The 21262-nt window shown below is 39.2% G+C and overlaps 1 long non-coding RNA gene across 1 annotated transcript; it reads left to right on the forward strand.

Moving 5' to 3' along the window:
* The first annotated feature begins 283 nt into the window (after positions 1–283).
* On the forward strand, positions 284–9465 carry LOC309625525. The gene is made up of 2 exons (XR_014242564.1): positions 284–352; positions 7068–9465. It is a non-coding gene; the product is annotated as an uncharacterized lncRNA (long non-coding RNA).
* The last annotated feature ends 11797 nt before the right edge of the window (positions 9466–21262 follow it).

Here is a 21262-nt window from a genome sequence, read left to right on the forward strand (position 1 = left end):
GCAGAGGGAAAGAAAAGCTCTCCATTCTAGACCCTGGAGAGATCAGAACATCACAGGGCGGAGTGGGGAACAGGAAGATACGTATAGCAAAACTAGTATTGTTTAATTTGCTTGGTTCTAGGACACTCCATTGGGTTTTGTCATTGAACATGTGTTGATGTTGCAGAGTTGACCACCATTTATATAAGCTCTCTTCAGACTTGTCCGAAGAGCACACTCTACCCCCATTAGCTACAACCCAGAAAAAGAACATCAACTCTCAGACGCACTGCTTTGATGTCACTTCATCCCTCACCCACTGAGGGACTAGAAAAGAATAAGCTGCACATAATTTATTGCACTAACAGTGTAGGTAAGGGGTTTGTTGTTCTTTGACTTTTTCTTTGAAAATCTGATAATCTCTCAGTGATCTAAAAGTCATTAAACTAACTTGTATCCATTTTCTCATCCTTTGATTTGATTTATTCTAGTCACACTTAGCAAACTCTGACTCTTACAAATCATATTTAAAAGGCTGTTTTTCTCTGTTTCTGAATGTGTATCTCAGAAAGAATGTGAAAAAGATAACTGCAAGATTAATGCAGGAGCTCTTTGTAGGATAGATTCTAAAAGAACCCAGAAGCTGAATGTGTGATGTGTAATGAAACCAAGGAGATGATTTACAGTTGTGATTTTTATGAAATTTGTTTGTAATTAAAAAAATTTTTTTTAATTTGAAATAATTATAGATTCATGGAAGTTTCCAAAAATATACAGGGAGGCTCTGTGTGGTCTTCACCCTGTGTCCTCCAGTGGTCTCTAAACCAGGAAATTAACACTGGTACAACCCACAGGGCTTACTAGATTTCCACAGTTTACATGCAGCCATTTGTGTGTGCATGTAGTTCTATGCAATTTTACACATGTACAGATTCATGCATTCATGTATATCACATGTATAGGTTCACTGCCACAGTCAAGATGCACAACTGTTTCATAACCACAAGGCTTCTTCATGACACCCCTTCCATAGTCATTAACCCCTGACAATCACTAACCTGTTCTTCATCCCTACGATTTTGTTATTTTAATAATGTTATATAAATGGAATTATATAGAAGTAAGCATTGAGATTTTTTTCACTCAGAATGAGCAGTAAAAACATGAGATTTGTCCAGGTAATAGTGTGCATCCAACCTGTTTGTTTCTTTTTATTTCTGAGTAGTATTCCATGGTAGGGATGTGCCACAGTTTGCTTAACAAGTCACCTACTAAGGGACATCAGGTTTCAATATTTTGGCTGCTATGAATAAAGCTGTTACAAATATTCAGGTACAGATTTTTATGTTAATAAAATCTTTTATTTATTTAGGATAAGTGTCCAAGTATGCATTGCATGTTTAGTTTTATAAGAAATTGCCAAGCTATTTTCCAGAGTGCCTGTATCATTCTATATCCCCATCAGCAATTTATGAGTGATCCAGTTTTCCCCACATGTTTGCCAGAATTTGGTGTTGTCACTATTTTTTATTTTAGCCCCACTGATAGTTGTATAGTGATATTTCATTGTGGTTTTAATTTGCATTTCTCTGATGGCTAATGATGTTGAACATCTTTTCATGTGTTGATCTGCAATCTGTATATCCTCTTTGGTGAAATATCAATCTGAGTCTTTCACCCGTTTTTCTAATTGGTTGTTCATTCTCTATACCATTTAGCTTTTAGAGTTCTTTATATATTCTAGATACAAGTACTATGTCAGATACATGGTTTGTAAATATTTACCCCCAGTCTGTAGCTTATTTTTTCATATTCTTAACAGGATCTTTTGTAGAGGAGAAGTTTTTAAATTTGATTCAGTTAGGGGTGTGTGTGTGTGTGTGTGTGTGTGTGTGTGTGTGTGTATCATGCTTTTGGTGTCAAATCTAAGGTTTACTTAGCCCCAGGCCTGAAGATTTTCTCTTATTTTTTTTCAAATTTCATAGTTTATATTTTACATTTAAGTCCATGATCCATTTTGAGTTGATCTTTATAATGTATATTTTTAAAAAGATCTTTTTTAGAAAAGAGGAAGCTGTCATCATCTTTGTCTTAAGCTTTACCTATTTGCTGTAATCAAGTAACTAGTTCAAAGCAACATAACCAAAATGTAGCTTGAGCACTTCTCATAGAAGACTGAAAAAAACTTTTATGCTTTGAGCCTCTGAGTTTCCCTTTTTGTACTTACTGTGATTTCTCTAACTTAAAAGTAAAGTTAAAACTATAGTACAAACCCAAACCCTTCTCAACATAACAGCCTCTGAAATCATCTATCATGTATTACAGGGCAATGTTTTCTAGTACAGATTTGGAAAATGGCTACATCTATCTTATGATCAAGGATAACTGTAATCTTTCCTAAAATTCACATTCTTTTAAACTTTAAAATTCTCTGAGAAAAACAATGCCTATTAATCTTTAAGTCATCAAAGTAAACTAAAGTGAGAGTCTCTTCCTTGTCTATAACTTCTTTCCTATAATTGAGCATGTTTCTTGAAAAAGAGAATATTCTCTACAAATTGTCCCAAGAAAGAGAATTCCCTCTTTCTGTTATTACTTTTTGCTAAAATTACATGCTTCCATCTACCTTTTTTCACAGTCACCATTCCAAGGTCAAGGATGTAGTGATTCTTCTTTCTACTGTGCCAGGGGCAGAGTCCTGATTTTGCTCTAATAGGAGAATTTTTTAAATACCAATATTACAATTGAGCATAATACTTCCTAAAAGTTTTCTTAAGGGTTGAGAACCCAGGAACTTAAAAGGATTCTTGATTAAAATAATTCAGCCCTTGGAACCAGAATCAGGAAATTAGAAAAACAGACAGGACATTTTTCTTGTCTCAGGCTAGGACTCCCAATGGTAGGAATATCTACCCCAAAACTAGGTCACTAGACTTGAAATTAAAAATATACAAAGAAGCAGAACAAGTGATGGCAATGGTAAAGATAAATAGAAACAGATAGTTTAACACCATCCAATTGTACTCATGGGCAACATCTAGTGTATGGAGAACACCTATTATACAAAGGTCATTTCCTTTGACCCTAGGAATTAGGATGGAAAGGAAAAGTATTGGGACTCAAAGAGAACTAAGTTAACTGTGATTTTCTTTTGGCCTGGACCACTCTCCCACTCCCCAGCCACTACCACCCTTAGCTTTATAGGACTCATATCTCTAGCCACAGGAAATAAATATTTGAGGCTGAAATTCTAAGATAAAAGCTCTAGAGAAGAAAGCAGAAAAGACGTAATACAGGAGTACATCATCACCAGGTGAAACTGGAAGAATCACCGAAAAGAGGGACTTCCAAGTCCACAAGAAAATGAATTAGCTATACATCTTCCTATAGACTCACTCAGGTGAGGAAGATGGCTCTGTCTATGCCAACAAGAGGGAGACCATCTAATTGCAAACCTGAAAATAGTACCATATGACAAAAATCTGTACAAACAGAAAGGGGATTTATGGTACGTGGAACTAGAAGTATTCTTATGGTGATGAGAATTGGATGAATACAAGAACTAATTGATCCACAATTATCTAACAGCATCCAAAGGGTAGAAGCTCTGTATCTGTTGATATTATCAATTAATTCATTCTTCAGTTAACCAGTATTTAATGTGCAACCACTATGTGCCATGTACTGTGTAATGTACCATACATACATGTTTCCTGACTGTATGGAGCTCACAGTTATAGGCATAACAGGAATTTTAAAAGTCTATACATAAGTATAGATATAGATGTAGGTTATAAAAACATATTAATTGCAACATTTCCTTTTGTCTTGGACTTGGAAGAGAGCCTTCAGTACATGAGAACCCATGGAGAGAGTCCACAATACATGCTTGGGTACACTTACAAAACATATATGAAGTGCATTTGTTCAACTTTCCTTAGCCTATTATGCAGAGTAATGATATATGAGAAAACTGATAATTCACTGAAGAGTTAGAGCAAACAGAAGTGAAGCTGTGATGGTGTGTCTTCCTCAGTCTTCCTCAAGCCAAGTTAGAGGAGATTCAGAAGATTGGCTCAGAGAGTTTGAAATGAATCCCCTGGAGTTTGGAGGATTTAGAGGGTCACACGAGGTTGCAATGACAATTTCTCTCACTTTACTATACTTATGGCCAGAATGCTGATTACTCTGTTATTTTTATCTCTGTGTATATGTGACAGAAAGGTGGCTCATACTTTTTTTTTTTTAATTTATTTATTTATGGCTGTGTTGGGTCTTCGTTTCTGCGCGAGGGCTTTCTCTAGTTGTGGCAAGCGGAGGCCACTCTTCATCGCGGTGCCTGGGCCTCTCACTGTCGCGGCCTCTCGTTGCGGAGCACAGGCTCCAGACGCGCAGGCTCAGAAGTTGTGGCTCACGGGCCTAGTTGCTCCGCGGCATGTGGGATCTTCCCAGACCAGGGCTCGAACCCGCGTCCCCTGCATTGGCAGGCGGACTCCCAACCACTGCGCCACCAGGGAAGCCCATGGCTCATACTTTTTAAATTGAGTGAAAAGCTAGAGGAAGTAGATGATGAGGTATGATACAGAGGCATGTAGACATGAGTAAAATGTCAGAGAGAGAGAGAATAACACAAAGAGAGGACATAGTCTAGCTCTAAACCTTGCGGACGCGCAGTAGTTAATGACTGGAAGGGAGATGAAAGTGCGTGCTGGAGTGAAAGAGGAAACAGCCCAAGAAGTAGGTACAAACCTCAGAGAGTGTTTTGTCAGAGAAGAAGCTGTTTCTCTAAGAAAGAGAGAAACATTCTCTAAGGAAGAGAGGATTTGAAGCAAGAGTAAATGGTCACGGGCTTCCCTGGTGGCGCAGTGGTTGAGAATCTGCCTGCCAATGCAGGGGACACGGGTTCGAGCCCTGGTCTGGGAAGATTCCACATGCCGTGGAGCAACTAGGCCCGTGAGCCACAACTACTGAGCCTGCGCGTCTGGAGCCTGTGCTCCGCAACAAGAGAGGCCGCGATAGTGAGAGGCCCGCGCACCGCGATGAAGAGTGGCCCCCACTTGCCGCAACTGGAGAAAGCCCTCGCACAGAAACGAAGACCCAACACAGCCAAAAATAAAAATAATAAATAAATAATAAATAAAAAAAATTTTTTTTAAAGAGTAAATGGTCACAACTCATGTGTCAGAATTTTCTGAGAGGTCAGCAATGATGAGGTTTGGAAATTTCGGTTGATTTACAACACAGAGGTTATTAGTACTCTTTGAGGGCTTAGCTAGTGGAGGAATTAAAGCCAGATATATGTATACCCTTTAATCCAGAAATTCTAATATATATGACCAATAGCAGTGTGTAAATATGTTCACCAAAGAACGTGTATAAGAATAGTCACAATAACACTATTGATAACAGCCAAAGGCTGGAAAAATCCAAAGAACCATTTAAGCAGATAGCTCAATAAATTCTGGTATGTTCCTACAGCAATGAGAATAAACAAACTAAACTGTATACAACATGGATGACTCTTAGAAAAATGATATTAAGAGAAGAATCCAGATAGAAAAAAATCCAAACTATATTATTCTAGTTGTATAATGTTCAAGAATGGGCAAAACCAATCTATCTATGGGACTGTGGTTTCCTTGGAAGGATGGTAGTGACCAGAAGGGGATATAACGGGGCTTCTGAAGAGCAAAACTACAAGCAAGAAAGAGCAGCAGACCCAGCTTCAGTCTCTGGGAGCTCATGAATTGTTCAAATGAAGCTTCACAAAGTCCCTTTTTTAACACCAGGACAGATTTGGGGTTCAGTATGACAAGCATCAACTATAGCAACACAGGTTGCAACAGGGAAGTCATTGAGGTTTGGGGTCTTTCAGGTTTTGCTAATCACGTACCAGAGATCCAACATTAGTTGACTGCCATTTTCCAATCAGATATATCCCATGTCCATAAATTCTAGTTTATTTGCAATGAATAATCTAGAAATACCCTGGATGTCCTGCTAAGGTCATTCTGGATAAGAACTTAGTACAGAACAACTCCTAAAAACTCCTCTTTACCTTTCAAGTATAAATGGCGATTACTGTGTCCACAAAGAGGTCAGCTCAGGAAACCCCAAAGGCCTCAGGTGACCTCAGAGGAAGCAGAAAACAAGTTACAGGCACACTGTTAATGCATTCCTTCCCAGATGGCATTTATTTATTCATTGGCAAAATAATCTGATGGAGATACTAGAAAAATTAGAGTTATGTGACAATCAAGAAAATTTTAAAAGGCGATTATGGTTAGACAGCTCATTGATTAAGGAAACGGGATATGATTTGGGGGATGTTAGGGATCAAGTAGAGGCTAGTGACCATGATTTTACAACGGCTCCAGTTTGAGCTGGTATGCATCTTATCCAAAACATTTTAGAAGATTTCTCAGACTTTAGAAGTACAAATAGATTGAAATAATTGTTAAGCAAGATAGGTCATTGATTATTTTAGGTCTGGTGTTTTTTAAAATTTTTGCTAAATTTTGGGAATCCTCCTTTGAGTATCTCTCACCAATACTGCTTCCTGCACCAGATTCTAAGATACATTTTTCCTGCTTCAAATCTTTGATTTATTCCCTTGTAAACTACTTACATCTATTTTCTTCATTAAAAGTTTTCTCTGAAAGACTTTACTTACTTCCAATATGTTTTATGAAATTTAACTGTTTAGTTACTTTATGACTTGGTTACATAAGTCTATCGTGTTCTCTCTCCCTCTCTCTCTCTCTCTCCCTCTCTCTCTCTCTCTCTCTCTCTCTCTCTCCCTCTCTCTCTCTCTCTCTCTCTCTCTCCCTCTCTCTCTCTCTCTCTCTCTCTACCTCTCACCTCTCTCTCTCTCTCTCTCTCTCTCTCCCTCTCTCTCTCTCTCTCTATCTCTCTCTCTCTCTCTCTCTCTCTCTCCCTCTCCCCAACACACACACACACACACGCACACACACACTTATGCTTTCTTTTTGGAAAGTTGTTCTGTATTGGGATCATTGTTTTTTCTATAGTAGGGATAGAAAATCCTTACACAAGGTGAAATGTGCTGTGTTCTGTCTCAAATTCAGGTCTAAATGCCTGCCCTGTGTCTGACAGGGCACGTGCACAAGTACTGAAGTGTGAGACGCTTCTGCACCAGAACAGGAAATGTAACTTGCTGCCATCAGTTTGCCTGTGGCATGTCATGGCTTGTTGACATGGTTGGTGAGCCTAACCTGCCTATTTAGACTTATTGTAATTAAGTTGACAACAATTATACCAGTGCTGCAGCCATTTGCCATATTCAGCCAATGCATCTAGGGTAGACATAAGTTTTATGACCAATACAATTTGTTATGATTATGGTGACTTCTGAGAACAAATAGTCATCCATGTTTTTGTATGGTTTTTTCTTTTTTTTTTTTTTTTTTTTGGCCTGCAGCTAAAATCTACAGTGAAATAGGCTCACAGATTCTTCTTCCAGACAGGAAGATCAAACTGTTTACTCTCAGTCATCATAACTTTTCTTCCTTCACTCCAACGCATTGGTTCCTGGGGAAATTTACACTGGATAAAGTTCCTTGTCTGCTTACTGCTATCACAGCAAGTTTCCTGGAGGACAAAATTTGTCCAGCTGTATGTGTCTAATGCCAATCAATAGTCAGTCTGTGCTAGAAAAACCTTGCTTTCAAGTATCCCATCCTATAGTCAAAATGAATGCAAAATCACCAGACCATGCATTCCTAGTTCCTTATATCAAAAATGTAGCCATTCAAAAATCACAAATGCCTTTCCATCCCACTGCTGCAGCAGCTCTGGCTCATTGCACTCAGAGCAGCACCTCAACGGCGTTACGTCTCAGCCACGTGGAAGTTTGTGTATGATTTGCTTGGCATCCCTGTGCTGATTTATGATTGTGATTCAGCTGATGCAGCTTTTAGTCATCTATTCCTTTTCCCTTCCCTAAATGAATATATTAATATCGTGACATCTAACATCCATCTTACATTAAGAGAAAATAGATTTTTTTGAAAGTCAGTCTAGAGAAGGGAGGAGTCTTTCTGGCTGAACAGGGGCACTTCTGGGGATCAGAGAGCTTGGGTCTTCTTTAAGACTGACATCCACCCTATTCTCCCTGTAGAACAAGTCCCAACCTCCTGGGTTTCTAGGAATTAGATCTGAGCTTGATTTATTTTCCTGAAAAGCTCTAAATAAACTAAACACTGCTCAAGGAGAGAATGTACCTCTTCCTCCCAAGGCTGCTCACTTCAGCCCTCCTGCTCCCCTTGGGTTTGTGTTCGGCTCCCCCTGCAGCCCCTCTCACCGTGTCACTCAGAGCACAGTAGTACACAGCCGAGTCTGATGTTTGCACTGAGGGTTTCTGCAGGTGGAAGGAGCTGTCACTCGTAACAAGAGTGGCCTGAAAACCTTGATGCTCTGCCCTCTGGTTTGCCTTCGAGCCCTTCAGGAGGAGTTGAGGAGCTTTGTTGAGATACTGGACATACCAGAAAAGATAAGGAGCTGAATCAGAGGTCTGGTAAGTGCAGTGCAGGGTCCTAGGCGCCCCCTCTGTGACAGTCACTGGGCCTTCTGTCTGGGTCACTGAGTCTCCATTGGTCCCTCCTACAAGAGAATCACTTTTTAATGTTAGAAATGGACAGAAGGAGAGTTTTCAGCCAGAGAAGAAAACTAAAATTTACCTATAATTATAGGAAAATGAAAAATCGTGAACATTTAGGATAAAATGTTACTTACTGAATATTAAGAAGATCACAAGAACAGAGTGAGTGGCAGAAAACATGTTGGCAACGGTCCTTGTTCCCTAGAATACACCAGATCTAATAGGGCTAGTTTGCAGCTGAATATTATAGAAACTCCTCACTTAGAAACTGAGAGCCCCTTTCTGCACAGCAACAGTAATCTGTCTTGTGGCTACAAAGTAAACAAGTCAAACCAGTACCTGAATAAAAAGAGGAACCACATTTGTAGGAAACCCCGCTCTCTGGTGGTCATCCTGAAAATTGCACCACTGCTATATCTGACCTCTTTCTCCTGATATAATATTAATAGCTTGAAGCATAGATAAAGGAGAATGGGACAGGACTCAGAAGAGAGCTCTAAACACGAGCATGCTTAGGGAAATATTCAGTTGTTGCTTCCATCATTTTCTGCATGGTACAAGTATCTCTAGCTACCCAAATAATCCCAGGCAGAATTTTTAACTGGAATAGTCAGAGGTCTCTTCCTTACATATGTCTCCATGATTCCCACGGGTAAGAGAGGGATTCATCTGCCTAGAAAGTGCTCCCTAATCTCCCCAAATCCTTTGCCTGAATTACTATTCATCCCCAAGACTCATTCAGCATGCCACAGAGGAAACATTACCTAAGGCAGGTCTCAAATAATGTGTGGTTGGATGAAAAGGTTTTTATCCCTATCCATCATGAAATGACATATTTGTAAAATACAATAAAAACAAATCACTGTGACTTCTTCACTGATAAAGGTAGAGTTGACCTTCCTTCCAACTGGAAAACTGGACAAACTATATGAAACAACTTTTGGACATTGGACTACAGGTAGCACAGAGATAAGGAAAACAGATGAGTTGAGCCCAAACATTGCCCAGCTAACTTCATGGAGGCAGCTTCTTGGCACAAGTGCAGGAGGGATTTACCAAAAATAGCCCAGCTGTCTCACTGTGAGATTGAGACGGAATAGGAGATTGGGGATCTTGAAGCACCTAGAATTTGTGGACCAGTGGACCAGAGAGGAGGGATGTGTACAAAAAGAGAGAGAGGGATAACGGCAGGGGGGTCGCTGTGAATCCTGGGCGGAGTACTAATCTGCAACAAAAGAGAGAAAACTCATCGAGTTTGGTAAACCCCCCTGAAAGGGTCTCCTTTGGGCCCATGAACCATACTTAGATAACAGCAGCCTTACACCTTTAGCCTTATGAGGGATAGGTGACCTTACTTAGGTGTCTTGGTCCTTGGAACACCTTCTTTTATTTTATTTTTTATACAGCAGGTTCTTATTAGTTATCTATTTTATGCATATTAGTGTATATATGTCAATCCCAATCTCCCAATTCATCCCACCACCACCCCCTCCCACCCCGCCTTCCCCCCTTGGTGTCCATATATTTGTTCTCTACATCGTGTCTCTATTCCTGCCTTGGAAACCGGTTCATCTGTACCATTTTTCTAGATCCCACATATATGCGTTAATATATGATATTTGTTTTTCTCTTTCTGACTTACTTCACTCTGTATGACAGTCTCTAGGTCCATACACGTCTCTACAAATGACCCAATTTCGTTCCTCTTTATGGCTGAGTAATAGTCCATTGTATATATGTACCACAACTTCTTTATCCATTCGTCTGTCAGTGGGCATTTAGGTTGCTTCCATGACCTGGCTTTTGTAAACAGTGCTGCAATGAACATTGGGGTGCATGTGTATTTTTGAATTATGGTTTTCTCAGGGTATATGCCCAGTAGTGGGATTGCTGGGTCGTATGGTAGTTCTACTTTTAGTTTTTAAGGAACCTCCATACTGTTCTCCATGGTGGCTGTATCAATTTACATTCCCACCAACAGTGCAAGAGGGTTCCCTTTTCTCCACACCCTGTCCAGAATTTGTTGTTGTAGATTTTCTGATAATGCCCATTCTAACCAGTGTGAGGTGATACCTCATTGTAGTTTTGATTTACATTTCTCTAATAATTAGTGACGTTGAGGAGCTTTTCATGTGCCTCTTGGCCATCTGCATGTCTTCTTTTTAGAGATGACTATTTAGGTCTTCTGCCCATTTTTGATTGGGTTGTTTGTTTTTTTAATATTGAGCTACATGAGCTGTTTATATATTTTTTAGATTACAATCTAACAGGCAATCCTTTGTCCGTTGATTCGTTTGCAAATATTTTCTCCCATTCTGAGGGTTGTTTTTTCATCTTGTTTATAGTTTCCTTTGCTGTGTAAAAGCTTTTAAGTTTCATTAGGTCCCATTTGTTTATTTTTGTTTTTATTTCCATTACTCTAGGAGGTGAGTCAAAAAAGATCTTGCTGTTGTTTATGTCAAAGAGTGTTCTTCCTATGTTTTCCTCTAAGAGTTTTATATTGTCTGGTCTTACATTAAGGTCTTCAATCCATTTTGAGTCCATTTTTGTGTATGGTGTTAGGGAGTGTTCTAATTTCATTCTTTTACATGTAGCTGTCCAGTTTTCCCAGCACCACTTATTGAAGAGACTGTCTTTTCTCCAGTGTATATCCTTGCGTCCTTTGTCATAGATTAGTTGACCATAGGTGCATGGGTTTATCTCTGGGCTTTCTATCCTGTTCCATTGATCTATATTTCTGTTTTTGTGCCACTACCATACTGTCTTGATTACTGTAGCTTTGTAGTATAGTCTGAAGTAAGGGAGCCTGATTCCTCCAGCACCATTTTTCTTTCTCAAGATTGCTTTGGCTATTCAGGGTCTTTTGTGTTTCTATACAAATTGTGAAATTCTTTGTTCCAGTTCTGTGAAAAATGCCATTGGTAGTTTGATAGGGATTACATTGAATCTGTAGATTCAGTGCAATCCCTATCAAGCTTTGGGTAGTATAGTCATTTTCACAATATTGATTTTTCCAATCCAAGAACATGGTATATATCTCCGTCTGTTTGTGTTATCATTGACTTTTTCATCAGTATCTTATAGTTTTCTGAGTACAGGTCTTTTGTCTCCTTAGGTAGGTTTGTTCCTAGGTGTTTTATTCTTTTTGATGTGATGTTAAATGGGATTGTTTCTTTAATATCACTTTCTGATCTTTTGCTGTTAATGTGTAGGAATGCAAGACATTTCTATGCATTAATTTTGTATCCTGCAACTAAACCAAATTCACTGATTAGCTCCAGTAGTTTTCTGGTGGCATCTTTAAGATTATCTATGTATAGTATCATGTCATCTGCAAACAGTGACAGATTTACTTCTTCTTTTCCAATTTGGATTCCTTTTATTTCTTTTTCTTCTCTGATCTCAGTGGCTAGGACTTCCAAAACTATGTTGAATAAAAGTGGCGAGAGTGGACATCCTTGTTTTGTTCCTGATCTTAGAGGAAATGCTTTCAGTTTTTCACCATTGAGAGTGATGTTTGCTGTGGGTTTGTCATATGTGGCCTTTATGATGTTGAGGTATGTTCTCTCTGTACCCACTTTCTGGAGAGTTTTTATCATAAATCAGTGTTGAATTTTGTCAAAAGCTTTTTCTGCATCTATTGAGATGATCATATGGTTTTTATTCTTCAATTTATTAATATGGTGTATCACACTGATTGATTTGTGTATATTGAAGGATACTTGCATCCCTGGGATAAATCCCACTTGATTGTGGTGTATGATCCTTTTAATGTGTTGTTGGATTCTGTTTGCTAGTATTTTGTTAAGGATTTTTACATCTATATTCATCAGTGATATTGGTCTGTAATTTTCATTTTTGTAGTATCTCTGTCTGGTTTTGGTATCATCGTGATGGTGGCCTCATAGAATGAGTTTGGGAGTGTTCCTTCCTCTGCAATTTTTGGAAGAGTTTGAGAAGGATGGGTGTTAGCTCTTCTCTAAATGTTTGATAGAATTCACCTGTGAAGCCATCTGGCCCTGGACTTTTGTTTGTTGGAAGATTTTTAATCACAGTTTCAATTTCATTATTTGTGATTGGTCTGTTTATATTTTCTGTTTCTTCCTGGTTCAGTCTCGGAAGGTTGTGCTTTTCTAAGAATTTGTCCATTTCTTCCAGGTTGTCCATTTTATTGGCATAGAGTTACTTGTAGTAGTCTCTTATGATACCTTGTATTTCTGCAGTGTCCATTGTAACTTCTCCTTTTTCATTTCTAATTTTATTGATTTGAGTCCTCTCCCTCTTTTTCTTGATGAGTCTGACTAAATGTTCATCAATTTTGTTTATCTTCTCAAAGAACCAGCTTTTAGTTTTATTGTTCTTTGCTACTGTTTTCTTTGTTTCTATTTCATTTATTTCCTCTCTGATCTTTATGATTTCTTTCCTTCTACCTACATTGGGTTTTGTTTGTTCTTCTTTCTCTAGTTCCTTTAGGTGTAAAGTTAGATTGTTTATTTGAGATGTTTCTTGTTTCTTGAGGTAGGATTGTATTGCTATAAACTTCCCTCTTAGAACTGCTTTTGCTTCATCCCATAGGTTTTGGATCATTGTGTTTTCATTGTCATTTGTCTCTAGGTATTTTTTCATTTCTTCTTTGATTTCTGCAGTGATCTCTTGGTTATTTAGTAACGTATTGTTTAACCTCCATGTGTTTGTGTTTTTTTACGTTTTATTCCCTGTAATTTATTTCTAATCTCATAGCGTTGTGGTCGGAAAAGATGCTTGATATAATTTTAATTTTCTTAAATTTACTGAGGCTTGATTTGTGACCCAAGATGTGGTCTGTCCTGGAGAATGTTCCGTGTGCACTTGAGAAGAAAGTGTAATCTGCTGTTTTTGGATGGAATGTTCTATGAATATCAATTAAATCTATCTGGTCTATTGTGTCATTTAAAGCTTGTGTTTCCTTATTAATTTTCTTTCTGGATGATCTGCCTATTGGTGTAAGTGACCTGTTAATGTCCCGCACTATTATTGTGTTACTGTCGATTTCCTCTTTTATAGCTGTTAGCATTTGCCTTATGTATTGAGGTGCTCCTATTTTGGGTGCATATATATTTATAATTGTTATATCTTCTTCTTGGATTGATCCCTTGATCATTATGTAGTGTCTTTCCTTGTCTCTTGTAACATTCTTTATTCTGAAGTCTATTTATCTGATATGAGTATAGCTACTCCAACTTTCTTTTGATTTCCATTTGCATGGAATATCTTTTTCCATCCCCCCACTTTCAGTCTGTATGTGCCCCTAGGTCTGAAGTGGGTCTCTTGTAGACAGCATATATATGGGTCTTGTTTTTGTATCCATTCAGGGAGACTGTGTCTTTTGGTTGGAGCATTTAATCCATTCACATTTAAGGTAATTATCGATATGTATGTTCCTATTACCATTTTCTTAATGGTTGTGGGTTTGTTTTTGTAGGTCCTTTTCTTCTCTTGTGTTTGCCACTTAGAGAAGTTCCTTTAGCATTTGTTTTAGAGCTGTATTGGTGGTGCTGAATTCTCTTAGTTTTTGCTTGTCTGTAAAACTTGATTTCTCCATCAAATCTGAATGAGATCCTTGTTGGATAGAGTAATCTTGGTTGTAGGTTCTTCCCTTTCATCACTTTAAATATATTGTGCCACTCCCTTCTGGCTTATAGAGTTTCTGCTGAGAAGTCAGCTGTTAACCTTACAGGAGTTCTCTTATATGATATTTGTTGTTTTTCCCTTGTGTGCTTTTAATAATTTTCCTTTGTCTTTAATTTTTGTCAGTTTGATTACTATGTGTCTCAGCGTGTTTCTCCTTGGGTTTATCCTGCCTGGGACTCTCTGTGCTTCCTGGACTTGGGTGGCTATTTCCTTTCCCATGTTAGGGAAGTTTTCGACTATATTCTCTTCAAATATTTTCTTGGGTCCTTTCTCTCTCTCTTCTCCTTCTGGGACCGCTATAATGCGAATGTTGGTGAGTTTAATGTTGTCCCAGATGTCTCTTAGGCTGTCTTTATTTCTTTTCATTCTTCTTTTGTTATTCTGTTCCATGGCAGTGAATTCCACCATTCTGTCTTCCAGGTCACTTATCCATTCTTCTGCCTCAGTTATTCTGCTATCGATTCCTTCTAGTGTATTTTTCATTTCAGTTATTGTATTTTTCAGCTCTGTTTACTTGTTCTTGAATTCTTCTCTGTGTTTGTTCTTTCATTCTTCAAGGTCTTGGTTATACATTTCTTGCATCTGCTCAGTCTTTGCCTCCATTCTTTATCTGAGGTCCTGGATCATCTTCACTATCATTATTCTGAATTCTTTTTCTGGAAGGTTGCCTATCTCCACTTCATTTAGTTGTTTTGAAACACCTTCTTTTTACTTCTTGTCACATTCTTGTTTTAATTCAACTAAGTAATTTTTTAAGAAAGTAGAGTTTAGACACTTAATAATATTAGCCAGACTCTCTTCATTCCAGAGGCACGTGTGTGGTATTTATCTGTCTCCTGTTTATTTGTATTATTAGGGATTCAGGAATCTCAATGTAAAGAACTGTTTGCTCAATGTCGGTCAGCTTGTTTGTCTAGTTTCTTGTGCAATTATTTGTGCTAGTGAAGTGAACACAGCAGAAGATTTGACAGGGTCATTTCATAGCTTATTCTTTCCCTAGGATTGGGTTTACTTTATGCAAAGTATGACTGTATTTATAGCAAGAAGTCAAAACATTGTTACTTGCTCACATCAACCATTTTAAGGCATGGGGACTTTGTTTCTGCAGACAGCTGTGATGTTACCTTACAGAGGCTCTCAGGGCAGTGCTGTCAATCTAGTAACAATGGCTATGACTAAGTCAGTTGAACACAAGAATAGTCTTCTTCAAATGATACATATTCACCTACATAGATTTTCTCACCAGTTAAAATGAACTATTTTTTTAGCTCTTACTAAAATTAGGGTCTTGAGTAGAGTTATCCTGCTGGCAAGACTCTCTGGCTCAGCAGATCACCTAGGTACTCTTATATTATTGTGCATGTTCAGGCATCCCTAGGCTCAAGCATTCATTCTGGAAATTTACAGAGTTATCTACAATGTGTAAACCAGAACCAGACACGATTCCTATCTCAAATTGCTTTCAGTTCAGTGAGGAGCAGGTAAGTAAAACAAATCTTATGCCCTGCCTGTACTCCCACTAGCCTGGACCCAGGCATGTGGAATGAGGGGTCAGACTGGAAGTAGAGAGCTGATGCAGTTATCGCCAGGGGAATAAAACCTGCTTGAATACTTTATTTCCACTATTTAGATTTATTTTTGTTCTTTCATCTCCCTCTCCATTTCTTTGGCCTGTTTATCCCAATGTTAAACTCCCAATGCTCAGGTGTCCAACACCCAGTGTGCAGGACTCCAGAATGTTAAGGAAGAAGGCAGTGTTTACCTTCAGGTGGGTGGCCAGACATCCACCCTGTTAGGTGAGGACAGTGAATACATCCTCCAGTACCATTAAAACTATTATAACTGTTAAATTCTGCATTATGCAGTATGCAGAAAGCAAACAGCATGGCTGGCTGAGAAGCAGCAGGAGGTTTTGTTTGGAGTTACATAAAAGTTGACAGAACTATTCCTCTAGTTTCTTGATCCTTTGGTGGAATCGTCAGGAAAATCTTGGCTCATGTGTTATGCAAGACAAACTGCCCTGCAAGATCCCTGTATAGCACAGGGAACTATACTCAAGTATATTATTATACTTGTAATAACCCATAATGGAAAAGAATCTGAAAAAGAATAGATACGTATGTATAACTGAATCACTTTGCGGTACACCTGAAACTAACACAACACTGGAAATCAACTATACTTCAGTAAAAATGTTTTTAAATGTTTAAAAAATATTCTTAACACTTTTATCCATTTAAAGAACTGAGATGCTTTTATTTGTAAAGTGCCATTATTCCATTTGTCTTTAATTTGATAAAAATAACGTAAAGAACACAAAAGCCTCAAAACCAAGGGGAGTATTCTAAGTTGGCCATACAGATGATTAGAAATATGCTTTTATTATTTCATTTGTTGCTATCAAACAAAAAACTCCAAATCTAAAAATTCCCATGTAATTCCTACACCCCAGAGGTTGGCAAACTTTTTTTCTGTAAAGGGTCAAATAGTAAATAGTTTAGGTGTTGAAGTCATATAGTCTCTGTCGTGACTACTCAACTATGCTGTTATAACACGAAGCATCCATGGTCAATGCATAAATAAGTGGGCATGGTTGTTTTCCAATAAAACTTTATTTACGAACACAGGTGGCAGGCTGCTTTGCCCTGTGGGCTGTGCTTTGCCAGTCCCTGCTATGCCATAAGAATGTATCCATAAACTTCCAAAGATTTCTTTTTTTTCAATAAATATTATCATACCTTTTTGAGGAGACTTAAAATAAAGAATACATTAATGGATAGAAAAGAAGAAGAAGGAAGTTAGATGATTCTAATGCCTAAGATACATTGATGCTGAGTTTTCAAGGGTGAGACACACAGATATGGACGCTAACATTAAGGAACACACAGAAGTAGTAGTGAAAATAGATCTTAATCAAATAATCAAAGAAATAAAGGAGAAACTGAAAATGTGAAAATGCAGAGGTCTATAATTCTAAAAATGCCCCCTGAGCTTCTTTCAGCTACTGACTCTTGGACAGATGTATAAGAATGAATAGGCATTTACATTTTTTTTACTCTTTTGAAGGGAGGAAAAATATTTAGGAAAAGGAAAATAAATAAGAAATCACCTACAGTTGCTATGAAGGGGTCATATAGGAGGAAAAAGGTACTTTTAAAAAACTTAAGGACTTCCTTGGTGGTACAGTGGTTAAGAATCCACCTGCCAATGCAGGGGACATGGGTTCGAGCCCGGGTCAAGGAAGATCCCACATGCCGTGGAGCAACTAAGCCTGTGCACCACAACTACTGAGCCTGCACTCTAGAGCCTGCGAGCCACAACTACTGAGCCCACGTGCCACAACTACTGAAGCCCGCACGCCTAGAGCCTGTGCTCCGCAACAAGAGAAGCCACCACAATGAGAAGCCCGCGAACTGCAACGACGAGTAGCCCCCACTAACCACAGCTAGAGAAAGCAGCAACAAAGACCCAACGCAGCCAAAAATTAATTAATTAATTTTAAAAAAAGAAACTTAAATAATACCAGTATTGTTGAAGAGAGAGACAGAGAGGGAGAGAGCTTAGGAGTACATTGTGAAATGAGGTTGGAGAGGAAACAAGATCCTAAATTATGCAAGGTTTTGTAGGTCATATTAAGAAGTTTTGGGACTTCCCTGGTGGCGCAGTGGTTGAGAATCTACCTGCCAATGCAGGGGACACGGGTTTGAGCCCTGGTCCAGGAAGATCCCACGTGCCATGGAGCAACTAAGCCTGTGAGCCACAACTACTGAGTCCACACACCACAACTACTGAAGCCCGTGCACTCTAGGGCCTGTGTACCGCAACTACTGAGCCTGCATGCTGCAACTACTGAAGCCTGTGCACCTAGAGTCTGTGCTCCACAGCAAGAGAAGCCACCGCAATGAGAAGCCCGCGCACCGCAACGAAGAGTAGCCCCTGCTCACCACAACTAGAGAAAGCCCGCGCGCGGCAATGAAGACACAACGCAGCCAAAAATAAAATAAATAAAATTTTAAAAAGAAGTTTCTCTTTATTCTAAGAGCAAATGGGGATCCAGGTGATTGACATGCTCAAATCTGCATTCTGACAAGATCATTCTCACTGTGGTACAGAGGACTACATTCAAGAATGAGGGGGTGTGTCACGTGTTGGGGAGCAAGGGACTAAAATGGATTTTTAATTAGGATGGTGGAGGTGAATTAGCGTGTGGGGTTTGTAACATCTTCTGGAGACCTTTAGGAAGCAAAGTCAACAGAACTGGGAGATAGACTGGATACAGTATTTCAAAAATGAATAACTATGAAGCAAAAAACCCCATATGAGTCTTAATATACCCTAAACTGAGGGTAGCAGAAATTGTTATTTGCCTAAAGAATGTCCATTCTCTCCTATTTCTTACTAATAGAACCACAGTTTTGATGTGAGTGACAACATGCTGAGACTGAAAAAATACTGACATCCCAGACTCCTTTGCAGCCGGGAGAAAGGTGGGGACATGGAATAACACTCGGGTAAGTGAAATGTAAGCAGCTGTTGGGTGGATTTTCCGGAAATGATTGACTTGGCCAGCATGTACTCATTTGCCCCTTGACCTTCTCTTTCTTTCTGCCTGGAAGGTGTATAAAGTGGATGGATCTCTAGCAGTTTCTGTCAAGTATATAAACAAAAGTGACACTTTAAGGACAAGAGACAGAGAGCTAGAAGGAAGACCCTTGATTTGTTATAACATGATGAAAGTTGTATACCAACCCTGGACTGCATATGATACATATGATAGAGCTTCTTTACGTGAGAGGAAAGTAAACTCCACCTTGTTAAAAACATTATTATTTGAAGTTTTTGTAACTTGAAGCTGACCCAGTCTCTAACTGATATAGAAGATGTTCATTAAAAATACAATGCATCAGTGTATCAGAGTCTGATTGAGTAAGTGCCTAATAACCCAGATCTTCAAGGTGCTGTGGGTGATTCTGATATAGGTGATGTTGGTGGTTGAAGTTTTGGCATGTGGGAACCACAGTCCTACCAACCTTTCGCCTGCCCTCCCCCACCTTTTCCACCAAGCATCACATAAGTACAAATGCGCTTTCTCCACAAACACATTTTCAGTAGCATCAAAAGTGTATCCAAAAAACTATTTTTACCAGAAACAAGAATAAAATGGATGGATAACTGTTATATATGTGATAATAGAAGTATCCACTTTCAAAAAACAACATTTTAGGACCTGGTAGCCGAGAACATACATCTCTCACTTGTATGAGGAAGATTATGACTCTCTGATAAATTCCCATCTATTTAATGGAGAAATTGAAGCTTGGAAATCACACAACTAGTAAATGGGAGAATCAGATTCAGATCTTTGTCTCTACTACTCCAAAGGTTCAGATCTTTGTGTCTATTATTATACAACGTTTTCACTCCTCAGCCTTAAAAGGAAAAGTTTTGTTGAAAGAGTCCTAAGATCCTTTTTCACTCTAATGTCTGATGAATCTACTGTTTCCTATACAGGAATTAGAGAAATGCAAAAATCATCTCATGCATCTCAAAGCCCCACCTAAGTCTTGAGGGGGCTGCACATACAACAGATGAGACCTTCTAATACTGACAAGTCCTTACTCATCCTCCACAAGTGACCTGATAAAATTAGAGCTTGAAGGGTCTTTAGGCTCGTCAGTCCAAATCCTTTGTTTAAAGTGAGGAAACTGAAGGCTGCTACACCAATGATATGCCTAAGGACACAGAGCCAGGATGGGCAGAGCTGAAGCTGGTATCTCAGTTTCCCGTTCTAAATCTCATGCCCTTTACCTTAGTCTAACATGCTGTCAAAAACATCAGGAATTTGACAGGCCTCCCTTTCCTGTTGCCAGCTGTTTGTAGACTCTCCTTTGTGGGAAGACATAACCACCAACTCTACACACTGTCGCGGCTTCTAAGAGGCAGCTCTGGCAGGGTTTGCGTTGGGGCTGCAGTTGCCTGGTGCACACTGTGTCTCCGTGGCACAGAGGTAAGTAGCAGTGTCTGCAGCCTGGGAAGCCGTGATGGACAGGGAACTGCTTTTGATGGAGTTGTCTAGCGTGACTCGCAGTCTTCCACTACGTTTCTCTCTCTCATTTGAACGTATTAAAATCAGGTGGGCAAAGCCTCTCTTTGAATCCTGTCTGTACCAGTGTAAGGTGTCTATAGTAGTTTTATAACTGCAGTTCATGGTGGCATTTTCACCCTCCTGGATGCTCAGGGCCTGAAGATTCTCTTCTCCTTGCTGGCTATTCACCCCTAGGCAGAAACACAAGGCCAGAGGCCAGGAGTCAGTCACTGCATTTTCACTCTCTAGTGTTTGCCTTTCCTTCCATAATTTGGGGGTACATTTCCCAATTAACAAGAAGATTTTGCCCCTCTGTCTTGTGGGCTCGGAATTTTGGTCACCCTCTTCCTATCGCCAAGAGCCCCAACTCACTGGCCAGCTGAAGCCACAGAATCACCAAAGACACGGTCAGGAGTTTCTCCATTCTTCTTCCTTATTGGGATCACGGGAGACTCAGCTCTGGGGCCTGAAATGAAGCCAGGTTTCTCAGTCTAGTTCTTTTTTCTGGGTATATTTATCTAGTCCCTCTGGATCCCAGAGAGAGTCTCAGGCTTCTTACCCAGCCAATCAGAGGAAGCTCAATCTTGTGCTTTCAATACAAACATGTTGATTTCAACCCAAGTTAGTCTGAGGAGAGAGGGTACTGCCATCTTGTGGTGGCCACATCATCCTGCTAATAGAGTGGCTGTGGAAGATGAAGTGTGTTAGAGCTGATACAGAAGAAATTACAAAGCTAGTCTATTCTCTGCCTTTATTACACTCCAGTTCCAGCCTAGAGTAAGAACAGATACAGTTTAATTCATGTAAAAACTCAATTAAGAAAGAATATTGACGCCTGGTATTTACAGAATACCTGTGAGGACCACTGCTAGGTTTCTTACAATCACTTCTGGTATTTTATCTATGAG

The sequence above is a fragment of the Balaenoptera borealis genome (assembly GCF_965194805.1).
Source record: "Balaenoptera borealis genome assembly, chromosome: 3".
In the NCBI taxonomy this organism is placed as follows: Eukaryota; Metazoa; Chordata; class Mammalia; order Artiodactyla; family Balaenopteridae; genus Balaenoptera; species Balaenoptera borealis.